We start from the raw sequence: 11,059 nt of genomic DNA on the forward strand, positions 1-11,059 counted from the left end.
ATCCATCTTCCTTCCACCTATCCACTCCACCCTCCCCTCTGACCTATCACCATTACCCCCACCTCCATCCACCAGTACACTCTCAGTTACCTTCTCCCCAGCACCGTCCCCTCCCCTTTGTCTCTCCTCCTCTGATTTTCTAGTTTACCGATTGTCTATCCATTCTAATATACTACCTCTATCTGATGAAGCTGCTTAATCTGTGGCACCTTACAAAGTACCTTCTCACAATCCAAGTTTAATTCCATTATCTGCTTTCCCTTTATCTATCCTGCATATAATCGCCTCAAAAAATCCGAGTAAACTTGTCAGGCATAATTTCCCCTTCATGAAATCAAGCTGACGTTGCTTGGTCATGTTATACTTTGCCATTGCATCTTTTATGGCTGATGCGAACCATTTCCTGATAGCAGGTTTTAAACTAACTGCCTAAGAGTAACCTGTTTTCCATCTCTTTCCATTTTAAAATAAAGATCTTATGTTTTCCCATTCTCTGGAACTTTTCCAGAATCTAAGATTCCTGGAAGATTAGTGCCAAAGCATCTTCTATCTTGGTAACTACCTCCTGCCATATGCCAGGCAGCACCCAATTGGGTCAAAGGGCTTTATCAATCTATGTTTAGATTCTATGTAGCATTTAGCTCCATTAAATTCCCAGGCAATGTTTCTCTCGTGATAGTTATTGTATTTATTTCTTCTCCTCTTGTCCTTGAATATTTAATATTATTTTGAATGATATCAGTGTCTTCTCACATGAAGACACTTTAAATTTTTTTTTCCCACTCAGCTGCCATTTCCTAATTCCTGTTTATTCTTTCCCCAGCCTCATTCTCTAAGGGACGTAACTTCACTTTTGCTTCTTCCTTAATTTTATATATTTGAAGAAATCCTTGTTGTCCATATTGACATTATTTCCAAGATTTCTCTGAACATTTATTTTCTTCCTCTTTAGATTTTAGTTTGTGATTTTTAAAACTTCCCAACTCTGGATTGCCACAGATCTTTGCCACATGATATATATTTTATCCTTTTCATTTGATGCTATCCTTAATATCCCTAGATAAACATAGTTTGCTTATCCCTTTCTAGAATACTCTTCTTCACTGGAATTTATTTTCCTGTCAGCCATTGACCATTTTCTTCAATGTCTGCCATTGTTTCTCAACCACTCTTTCTGCTGGATCTCCTTTCTCAGTCCACTCCAGCCGGCTCTGCTCTCATTCCTTTGTAATGACTCCGACAGTTGTTTTCAACCCATGTTCCTCCCTCTGACACAAAGATTCTGTGCAAGCCACCAGAAGTTACCATTAATTTGGTTACTTATTCAGAAATATCACAGATAAACAAATACTGAAACAATTACTTAAACGTTATTGCTCGCAGGAACCAAAATACGACTCCTCAAGAAAGCACATTAAACCTCACAACTCAACTATATATACCAATTATTGGTGGAATTTAGCTGTGATTCTCACCAGCAATGTCTGTCTCTGGATGTCCAGTGTTCAAACCTTATGCTGCGTTCATCTTTGAAGATTTTGGACTGAAAGATCCTGAAGATGAATCTTGTGGAATTTTATATCTTGTCGAGTTTCTGGTGTGACATCATTGATAACCATTTCAATCCATTCATCCACAACATTGATTCCCTCCTGCAGTCATGGTGTCCATAGATTGCCCTCTGAGCAGGAGTAGCTTCTCTGTTTTGTTTCATTTAGTTTTAACTGTTGTGCAAATCACAACTTTCCTGCAATTAACCCTGTTACCTCAGGACATTCCTTCTGCAGGCGTTCTTAATCACACATTGAGCATTAAGAAATACCAATGTCTACCTCCCTACAGTTTGAAAAGTAACCAGTTATCAAAGGGGAAGGCAGTGTTGATGTCACTGTAAGTGTCATCCATGAGTCCAGGCCAATGCTCTGACTAATGTGTCAGACATCCCTCAACTCTCCCACTGCAGAAACGACCAATAAAGAATTAAATCAGATGGACCACTGGCATTAATCCAGCCACTGGAAATGACAATGGCACACACAGTCCTGTCAACAAGCGAAACATTCCATACTAATGACTCAGGGCTTTGCCAGAATTGGGAGAGCTATTCCACAGAGTCATCGATCAACAGCCTGTTAATCCTCTGTCCGAGACAGCAACCTCATCATTCAACAGGACACATCACCAGAGGTTACAGTGCAGTGGTATAGAGGCAGGAATGAGTTGCCCTGGGGATCTTGGCAATGAATTGGGACCCCACTATGTCTCATAGGTACTGATTCAATCTGGCCAAAGAGTCAACTGGAACAATCACTGAGGGTGGAAAATGTACAGAAGGTATTCTAAGTCTGGACTTCAATGTCCATCACCAAGAGCTGGCTGGTGAGCACCATTATCCATTGAACTAGCTCAGTCTTAAAGGATCAAACAGTTTGACTTGGTCAGTGACAGATGGTGAAGGAACCAGCAAGAGCAAAACAGATAGTTAACCTCATCGCCACTGACCCAGCCGTCAGAAATACAACTGACCATGGTAGCATCAGAAGAAGGGACCAGAACACAGCTCTTTTGGAGAGAAAGTCCAGTCATCACATTGACAATCCCCTCTGTTGTGTTGTGCAGCACTATCACCATGCTGAATGGGATAGCTTTCCAAAAGATCAAAGAACTCAGTTCAGGGAATCCATGAGGTGGTGTGGGCCATCAGCAGCAGCAGAAGTATATCCAGCTCCAATCTGTGACCTCATGGCCAAACACAATCCCCTCATATTTCCAGAATTTTCTGTTTTTACTTCTTGAATGATTGTGTGTGATGAAATCACTGGGATTTGTTATGAGGATGTGAATGTATTTGTTAACAACATGTTCATTGCAGCTTAAGAGGAGGCAGGAGATTCAAATGAAATGTCTGTACATTGCAAAAGATTTACTTTGTAGATGTTGAGTTAGATATTTTTGTTAACTGGGGTTTTGTAGTGTTTTAATGTTAAATGCACATTTTACCCCCAAAATGAACCTACAAAGTATCTAAGTATAACAATAGACTCGGATTTTCTTGCAATGATTTCTTTGTTGATTTAAAAACAGACGTGAAACTGCGATTGTGCAGGAGGACCATTCCCCCCCTCTGAGAGTTTTCCACAAGTAACTTCCTCCTTTCTGCTTCCTGCATCCTTCAATGTAAAGACATGGCAGACCTGGTTTTGTTTTAAAGAATCAGCTCCAAGGCTTTCTATAGGTATGTCAGGAATAAAAGGATGACTAGGGTAGGTATCGGTCCAGTCCAGGATAGTAGTGGGAAGTTGTGCGTGGAGGCGGAGGAGATTGGTGAGACACTAAATCAATACTTTTCGTCAGTATTCACTCAGGAACGGGACTCTGTTGCTGGTGTGAATATTGAGTCACAAGTGATTAGAATGGATGGCCTTGAAGTATGTAGGGAGGAGGTTTTGGGAATACTGGAAAGGATGAAAATAGATAAGTCTCCTGGGCCTGATGGCATTTACCCTAGGATCCTCTGGGAAGCTAGGGAGGAGATAGCAGAGCCATTGGCCTTGATTTTTATGTCGTCATTGTCAACGGGAATAGTACCAGAAGACTGGAGGATAGCGAATGTGGTCCCCTTGTTCAAGAAGGGGAGTAGGGACAGCCCGAGTAACTATAGGCCAGTGAGTCTCACTTCTGTTGTGGGCAAAGTCTTAGAGAGAATTGTAAGGGATAAGATTTATGAACATCTGGATAGGAATAATATGATCAAGGATAGTCAGCATGGTTTTGTGAAGGGCAGGTCGTGCCTCACAAACGTTATTGAGTTCTTTGAGAAGGTGACTAAGGAGGTGGATGAGGGTAAAGCAGTAGATGTGGTGTATATGGATTTTAGCAAGGCGTTCGATAAGGTACCCCATGGTAGGCTAATGCAAAAACTACGGAGGTATGGCATTGAGGGTGCATTAGAGGTTTGGATTAGGAATTGGCTGGCTGGAAGGAGACAGAGGGTAGTAGTTGATGGACTAGGTTCATCTTGGAGTGCAGTTACTAGCGGTGTACCGCAGGGATCTGTTTTGGGACCGTTGCTGTTTGTCATCTTTATAAATAATCTAGAGGAGGGGCTTGAAAGCTGGGTGAGCAAGTTTGCGGATGACACAAAGGTCGGTGGAGTTGTGGACAGTGAAGAAGGATGTGGCAGGTTACAGCGGGATACAGATAGGTTGCAGAGCTGGGCAGAAAGGTGGCAGATGGAATTCAATGTAGCTAAGTGTGAAGTCATTCACTTTGGTAGGAGTAACAAGAAGATGGATTACTGGGCTAATGGTAGGCTACTTGGTAGTGTGGATGAGCAGAGGGATCTTGGTGTCCATGTACACAGATCTCTGAAAGTTGCCACCCAGGTAAATAGTGCTGTGAGGAAGGCATATGGTGTCATGGGCTTTATTGGTAGAGGAATTGAGTTCCGGAGTCCTGAGGTCATGTTGCAGTTGTATAAGACTCTGGTGCGGCCTCATCTGGAGTATTGTGTGCAGTTTTGGTCGCCATACTATAGGAAGGATGTGGAGGCATTGGAACGAGTGCAGAGGAGGTTTACCAGGATGTTGCCTGGCATGGTAGGAAGATCGTATGAGGAAAGGCTGAGGCACTTGGGCCTGTTCTCATTGGAGAAAAGAAGGTTTAGGGGAGATTTGATAGAGGTGTATAAGATGATTAGGGGTTTAGATAGGGTAGACACTGAGAACCTTTCACCGCTAATGGAGTCAGCTGTTACTAGGGGACACAGCTTTAAATTAAGGGGTGGTAGGTATAGGACAGATGTTAGGGGTAGATTCTTTACGCAGCGGGTTGTGAGTTCATGGAATGCCCTGCCAGTAGCAGTGGTGAACTCTCCCTCTTTATGGTCATTTAAGCAGGCATTGGATAGGCATATGGAAGTTATTGGGCTAGTGTAGGTTAGGTAGGATTTGGTCGGCGCAAAATCGAGGGCCGAAGGGCCTGTACTGCGCTGTATTTTTCTATGTTCTATGTTCTAATGTCAGTCATGCTCAGTCCTGTGACTGTTCTTGTGGAGCACGTTTTTACAAGTTGGGGAATTTGAGATGACAGATAATAATGATTTGTGGGTGAGATGATGAACAAAATGTAAACAGGTTCAGGAATGGAACAGAAAGTCCACTTCTCAAAGTGATCAGGCTCAGTGGAAAAAGCAAACTGAACAATTAAAGTATGTTAGAGACCATAGGATTGTAAGATAGGAGCAGAATTAGACCACTCAGCCCATCGATCATGACTGTCATGTTTATCAGCCACATTCGATTGCCTTCACCCACTAACCTTTGACTAGTTATGAACTTACCTATCTCTGTCTAAAACACACTCAATGACTTGGCCTCCACTGCTGTGGACCCTGTTGTGCAATGTGTTCCACAGATTAACCACTCTCTGTCTGAAGAATTTCCTCCTCATTTCAGTTCTAAAGAGTCGTCCCTTTTCCTCTTCAAAAATCTCCCCCTTTCACTTTGTGAATGTGATTAATTACAGATTCACAGAATTGTTCCAGTGCAGAAAGTGGCCATTCAGCCCATTATGTTTAGCACTGCTCTCTGAGCATTTTAACTCAGTGTCGATACCTTCTCATTTCCTCATAACTCTGTACATTGTTTAATGTGCAAATTTAATCTTCCTCCACCACACCCCCAGGCAGTATACACCGGGTCTGAGCCACTCACTGAGTCAAAACCTTTCCTCTCACTTTGAATTTGCTTGTTTTGCAAATTCCTTTAAAACAGTGGCCCCTGGCTCTTCGGCCATTCAAAGCTGGGACCAATGTTCCTTGTCTACTCTTTCCAAACTGTTCATTATCTTGAAGACTTCCATTAAATCTCCTCTTCGATTTCTGCCCCCCAAGGAAATTAGCCCCAACTTGTTTAATCTTTCTTCACAACTGAAGGTTCTTGTTTCAGGAACCATTCTTGTCAATCTCTTCTGTTCTCTGTCCAGTGCATTCCCATTCTCTTCATTACATGGCACCCAGAACGGCACACACCACTTCAGCCAAGCTCTAACTCCTGTCATATACAAGCTCATCATCCTTCTCCTGCTCTTGTACTCTGTGTGCTTTTTCTTGGGTTAAAGTAAGTTATTTCCCAGCTTGTGGTTTGCGGGTTATTGCTCAACAAGAAAGCTGTGTTTTTGTGCTGTGTTTCAAAACCTTCAGCTCACTGGCCCCTAGTTTCCTGCTCTCTGTGAATATTCTTCCTTGGACAGAGATGTCACATTAGTGATGTTCCAATCTCCTGGAATCTTTCCAGACCCTTGGAAAATTTGGGAAGGTTCACGCCCGTCGCATCCACTATCTCTGCAGCCACTACATTGAAGACCCTGGGAGACAGCCCACCAGGTCCAGAGGACTTGGGATATTCGGTTTTCATGGTTTTCCCAGTACCTTTTGCCCAGTCATTGGGATTCTCAGCAGTTTCACCCTCCCCCAAACCTCTATCAAGGATTCGAAATATTTTTGAGATTTCAGTTGTGTCTTCTCCAGTGAAAACAGACACACGTATTCTCTACCTCCGCCAGTTCCTTGTTGCTGATGATCTATTCACCAGACTCACCCTCTGAGGGACTTCAACCCCTCTCACTGAACATTAGATTAGATTACTTAGTGTCGGCCCAACAAGTCCACACCGACCCTCCGAAAAGCAACCCATCCAGACCAATTGCCCTACATTTACCCCTTCCCCTCACACTATAGGCAAGTTAGCATGGCTAATTCACCTAACCTGCACATTTTAAGACTCTGGGAGGAAACCAGAGAACATCCAGAGGAAACCCACGCAGACACACGGGAAAATGTGCAAACTCCGCACAGACAGTTGCCTGAGGTGGGAATAGAACCTGGGTCTCTGGCGCTGTGAGGCAGCAGCGTGAACCATTGTGCCACTGTGCCGCCCAGAGTAAAGGTGGGCTTTGGACTGGAGGAAGTAGACAGTGATACAAATAAAAATCCCATGATAACGAGAGAAATGGTCCAAATGGAGCCTCGATTAAAGTGACTGTTGTTGTGAGTATTTCAAACCAACACCAGACACAGGCTTTTTTTGTTCATACATCAAGTTGTCCCTTAGGTCCTTTTAAATTTTCCCCTCTCACTCTAATCTGATGCCCTCTACTTCTAGACTCACCCACCCCAGGGAAAAGACCTCATCTATTTATCCTATCTATACTCCTCATGATTTTATAAACGTCTATAAGGTCACCCATCAGCCTCCAAAGCTCCAAGGAAACAGCCTCAGCCTATTATGTCTCTCCCAATAGCTCAAACCCTCCAACCCTGGCAATATCCTTGTAAATCTTTTCTGAACTTCTTTCAGTTTCACAACATCTTTCCTGTAAGAGGGACAATAGAACTGCCTCCAACAGGGACGGAGATCATGAACAAAGGACAATGACAACAATGAGACATGATCAGCATCATCGGGTCATAGAGTCACAAAGATGTACAGCACAGAAAGAGACTTTCATTCTAACTCATCCATGCTGACCAGATATCCCAACCCAATCTATTCCCACCTGCCAGCACCCAGCCCATATCCCTCCAAACCCTTCCTATTCATATACCCATCCAGATGCCTTTTCGATGTTGCAATTGTACCAGCCTCCACCACTTCCTCTGGCAAATGGCTAGTTCTTTCTGTATTCCATGAGATCTAACCTTGATAACCAGTCTCTCACAGGGAACCTTGTTGAACACCTTACTGAAGTCCATATGGATCACAGCAACTACTCTGCCCTCATCAATCCTCTTTGTTACTTCTTCTAAAAACTAAGTTTGTGAGACATGATTTCCTATGCACAAAGCCATGTTGACTATCCCTAATCAGTCCTTGCCTTTCCAAATATATGTACATCGCATCCCTCAGGATTCCCTCCAACAACTTGCCTACCACCGATGTCAGGCTCACTGGTCTATAATTCCCTGGCTTGTCCTTACCATCTTTCTTAAACAGTGGCACCACATTAGCCAACCTTCAGACTTTCAGCACCTCACTTACGACTATCGATGATACAAATATCTCAGCAAAAGGCCCAGCAATCACTTCTCTACCTTCCCACAGAGTTCTAGGGTACACCTGATCAGGTCCTGAGGATTTATCCACTTTTATGCGTTTCAAAACATCCAGCACTTCCTCCTCTGTAATATGGACATTTTTCAAGATGTCACCATCTATCTCCCTTCATTCTATATCTTCCATGTTTTTTTCAACAGTAAATACTGATGCAAAATGCTCATTTAGTATCTCCCCCATTTCCTGTGGTTCCACACAAAGGCCGCCTTGCTGATCTTTGAGGGGCTCTAATCAGTCCCGAGTTACCCTTTTGTCCTTAATGCATTCATAAAAACTCTTTGGATTCTCCTTAATTCTATTTGCTAAAGCTATTTCATGTTGCTTTTTCCCTCCTGATTTCCCTCTGAAGTATACTCCTACCACCTTTATACTCTTCTAAGGGTTCACTCAATCTATCCTGTCTATACTTGACATATGCTTCCTCCTTCTCCTTAACCAAACCCTCAATTTCTTCAGGTTATCCAGCATTCCCTATACCTACCACCCTTTCCTTTCACCCTAACAGGAATATACTGTCACTGAACTCACATTATCTAATTTCTGAAGGCTTCCCACTTTCCAGCCGTCCCTTTACCTGTGAACATCTGCCCCTAATCAGCTTTTGAAAATTCTTGCCTAATACCATCAAAATTAACCTTTCTCTAATTTCGAACTTCAAATTTAGATCTTCAACTTTTAAGTTATTTCTTTCAGAAATGGAAGAAGTCATTGTCACAGGGATTCCCTGTTGCTGCTCTAACGCTGTTTATTCCTCATTCTGCTCTCCACCTCCACCACTTCATCTGTCAGCTTGTTCCATTAGCAAACCAACTTCTGGGAGAAAAAGTTGACTCCGCAAGTTGCTTTTGAATCTTTCTCCTCCCCATAAACTGATACCCTCTAGTTTTGGATTCCCCTGCTATGAGGAAAGACCTGGTCTGTTCGCTCTATCTGCGCCCCTCATGATTTTATAAACTTCCATAAAGTCACCCCTCAGCCTCCTATACTCCGTGTCGATCCAGCCTCTCCTTACATCTCAAACCTTCCGGTCTCATTTTAATTGTTTTTGCACCTTTTCCAGGTTAATACCATCCTTCCTATGGCAGGGTGACCAGAATTGGACGTAGTCCTCCAAATGTGGCCATACCAATGTCTTGTACACCTGTGACATGACGTCCCAACTCCTGTCCTCAATGCACTGATGATGAAGGCAAACATACCAAACACTGCCTTCACCATCCTGTTTACCTGTGACACCACTTTCAAGCAAAAGTGTACCTTTTCCCCTGACCTCTCTGTTTGACAACACTTCCTATGGTCCTACAATTAACTGTGTCAGTCCGGCCCTGGTTTGTTTTACCAAAATGCTACACTGACATTTATCAGAATTAGACTCCATCTGCCATTCCTCGACCCACTGCCCCAGTGATCGAGATGCCATTGTACCCTCAGATAACCTGTTTCACTGAACCCGCTGTGAACCAAAACCACAGTGTAAAAGGTTTCTGGTATCATTTCTTTTATCGCTTATTTCAAACTGTCTTCTGTTTTCAATGTTCCCTTATTAACTCCTGCCAAAATCGTGATTTTCAAAACTCCATCAAATCTCCTCTTTTCCTCCTCTTCTCCAACAGAAATAGTCCCAACGTCTCCAATCTCTCCATGCAGCTGAGGTTCCTTGCCCCCTTTGGCTTTAGAAGTTTCCACACCATTGAGGTTACACCGACTGGCGTGCAGTTGCTGTGTTCATCCTGAAACCCTCTTTTGAACCAACGTTTAAAATTCTCCAGTTGTCTGTCCCCACTGTTTGAAAGGAGAGGAAGATTACAGCCAGTGCCTCTGCAATTTCCATCATTACTTCCCTCAGCATCCTTCAACACATCAGCTTGGAACTGATGGATACGAAATCTGATTATGGTCAGCCTTCCCACTGTCTCCCATTATTAGTTTTTAATCTCATCAGCACATTCAATTTTAAAAGTTCTTTCCAAGAAGTTGACGAGCATTTATTGCCCATCCCATTCCTAATTGCCCTTGAAGTAAGTGATTTGCTCAGCCATTTCAGATGGCAATGAAGGGCCAACCATATTGCTGTGTGTCTGGAGTCACATGGAAGGCAAGGGTGGCAGATTGGTCCCCAAAAGGACATTGGTGAAACCGGATGGGTCACCATGACTAAGACAAGCTTCACTCTCCTGATTTATAAACTGAATTAATATTCTCATGAGATTTGAACCCAGATCCCCCACTGGACATTGGTGAGGCCACTTTGAGAATATTGCTCTCAACTCTGGTCTCCCTGCTGTAGGAAAGATGCTGCTAAACTTGAAATGATTCAGAAAAGTTTCACAGGGATGTTGCTGGGAATGGAGGTCTTGAGCCACAGGGACAGGCTGGGCCTTCCCTCCCTGGAGCGGCAGAGGCTGAGGGGCAACTCTACAGAGGAGCACGGAGAGGGCGAATAGCCAGGGTAAGGGAGTTCAAAACTAAAGGGCATAGGTGCAGGGTGTGAGGGGGAAGATTCAAAAGTGGTCTGACGGGCAATTCCCCCCATGCAGAGGGCAGTGTGTGTAAAGGCTGAGAAACCACCACCAAAAATAAAATGTAATTGTCTTTCAGTGAGTTATGTACCAACAGAGATCGGGGGGAGAGAATGTAGGGAGAATATTTTTCACTCAGTGTTGGGAGTTTGGGGTCTGCTACTCATTGCCTGAAAACGGAATGGGGGCAGAAACCTTCAAGGTTTAAACATACTGGGAAATGTCCCACATCTTACAGGGCCACATCCCAAAAGGGGGAAGGTGGGATGACACTGGCGCTCACTTTTCCAGTTTCTCCGTCAGTGACCGGCTGAGTGGCCTCTCGCTGGACACTTTCTTTCACATTTTCTGTAAATGCATTTTCTTTCACAACTTCCCTCCAGAATTTCTTTCATTCCAATAACCCACATTCCGGCTCATCTCGGA

At 43.5% G+C, this 11,059-nt stretch overlaps 1 protein-coding gene across 1 annotated transcript in view; it reads left to right on the forward strand.

Annotated features, from left to right (window-relative positions):
* The window catches only part of LOC132832946 (butyrophilin subfamily 3 member A2-like), a 408,440-nt gene that overhangs the window by 146,468 nt on the left and 250,913 nt on the right, over positions 1-11,059 (forward strand). The window lies entirely within an intron of this gene.

This window comes from Hemiscyllium ocellatum, chromosome 35 (assembly GCF_020745735.1).
Source record: "Hemiscyllium ocellatum isolate sHemOce1 chromosome 35, sHemOce1.pat.X.cur, whole genome shotgun sequence".
In the NCBI taxonomy this organism is placed as follows: Eukaryota; Metazoa; Chordata; class Chondrichthyes; order Orectolobiformes; family Hemiscylliidae; genus Hemiscyllium; species Hemiscyllium ocellatum.